Genomic DNA, 1967 nt, shown 5'->3' on the forward strand with positions numbered 1-1967 from the left:
ATACTAACTGGAACCGTGATGGCCGTTGTTGCAAGACGTGAATCTCAACCGATGATTCAAAGTACAAGCACCACTGAATTAATGTGCTTAATTTATATTTTAATTATCGAGCTCAGCAGTGAAGTGAAACATGAGGTGAGGTTAGAGAGGAAACCTATAGGAGGTGAATGAGAATCTGACATGTGTATCCACCAAACCGCATTGTAGCTTCGTGGTGGAATATTTCTCCTTAGAATATTTATCTAGAATAAGAATAATTCTATATTTATAAAGAATATTTCTCCATGATTTGGACATTAACTGGCTGTTACTTTTAAAACTTCGATTTTTATTATTAAATTCGAAAGAATTAACTTTATTAAAGAGTGTCGTCTTCCCACTGAGGCATCTTACATCTTATACTTAATACAAAACATTGGGCAATTCTTCAAATAATCGCTAACATCCTACAATGTAGGAAGTCTTTCTTTCAAACGTTTCCTGTCTGTCAAAGAGATGGGCGCACCCCCTAAGACGTCGGACATGACTTAGCTTTTACACAGATCCGTTTTGTTTAACTAATGATGTATTCGAGAGTGACAGATGCTTTGTGAATATGGACTTCATACGATGTTTTGTTTATATGATATTTGAATATAATAAAATAAAGGAATAAATTAGCCGATAAAAATATTTCTCGCATTGTATTCAAATGTATCTTGGTAAATGCGTTGGACGTTTTTAATACTCCATCGCACTATTCTATGACAATCAACATAGGTATGGGCAGATCCGATGGTATTTTACTTGGCCTGCTGTTTTTGAAAAAAAAATATCTCAACATTATATATATATAAATAGTTATTTTATCTTTCAGTCGCTAGATGGCACCACATGTATTTTAAATTAAGACACAATAATTAAAAATACTAATTTATAAGGCCTATTGAATCAATCATTAATTACACATGGAACATCTATACGGATATTTATTTATTTATTTATTTATGGGCGGTGGTGACCACTTAACATCAGGTGGCCCATTTGCCGGTCCGCCTACCATTACATAAAAAAGGTCTGAACAAATTTTCACTGATGGAAAGCTACATTATTAATTAAAGATATAGAGTATGCCATAAAAACTTACGAAATTAAAGTACGAAGTCACTGACGAAAGGCAAAAATTTATAATAAAAAAAAAATAGATAATAAGTTTAAAATCCTGATATAGAATTAATATCATTACAGCGAGACTTAAATGAGGTTTTAACTTACAATAAGCATTGTGCTCGGAGGGCTGGCGGTGAAATTTCATTTTTCATTTGCAATGTTTTTCCTGGGAAAGTGCAAATGACGCTTGAAGAGATTTGAGAGAAAGAAAGGTCGGAGACGGCGACAGTTACAATAGGATAGCGTAGACAAGCAGTTAAATAAACGCTTTCAAAAAAAAAAAATCTCGGAATTTTAAATTAAAAGAAAATCCTTCGAGCCGGATTTGAACCAGCGACCTATGGATGACAATCGTACGGCTACAGTCCACCGCTCTACCAACTGAGCTATCGAAGGTATAGAAAAGACAACGATTTTTTTAACCGTGAGCGTGCGTTTACGGTTTGCGCTTGAGGTGAAAGGTGTGCTCTACTTATCATTCGATACGAGCTTCAATTTATATAATGAACTATATACGTATTGTATCGAGGTAGACTTATATATATTGAATATTTTGAATAACAAAAATGATAACGATACTAGTGACCCGCCCCGGGTTCGCACGAGTGCAATTTATTAGTAAACAAAATGATATCATATTGATGTATTTTATAACCTATATCGCTTCAGTAAAAGTTAGTTCCAGAGATTACCCCCTACATACAAACAAACAAATTTTAAATCTTTATAATATTAGTATAGATAATAATGAGTCATTACGCACAAATATTCGAACGTTGACCAGAATAAGATAAAATTAATTAAGAAAAAAAAAACAA

At 33.2% G+C, this 1967-nt stretch overlaps 1 non-coding gene across 1 annotated transcript; it reads right to left on the minus strand.

The window, feature by feature from the left end:
* Positions 1–1459: 1459 nt before the first annotated feature.
* On the minus strand, positions 1460–1545 carry Trnay-gua. Its single transcript is given in 2 exon segments — positions 1460–1495; positions 1509–1545. It is a non-coding gene; the product is annotated as a tRNA-Tyr (tRNA).
* Positions 1546–1967: the final 422 nt, after the last annotated feature.

The sequence above is a fragment of the Vanessa atalanta genome, chromosome 5 (assembly GCF_905147765.1).
Source record: "Vanessa atalanta chromosome 5, ilVanAtal1.2, whole genome shotgun sequence".
Lineage (NCBI taxonomy): Eukaryota > Metazoa > Arthropoda > Insecta > Lepidoptera > Nymphalidae > Vanessa > Vanessa atalanta.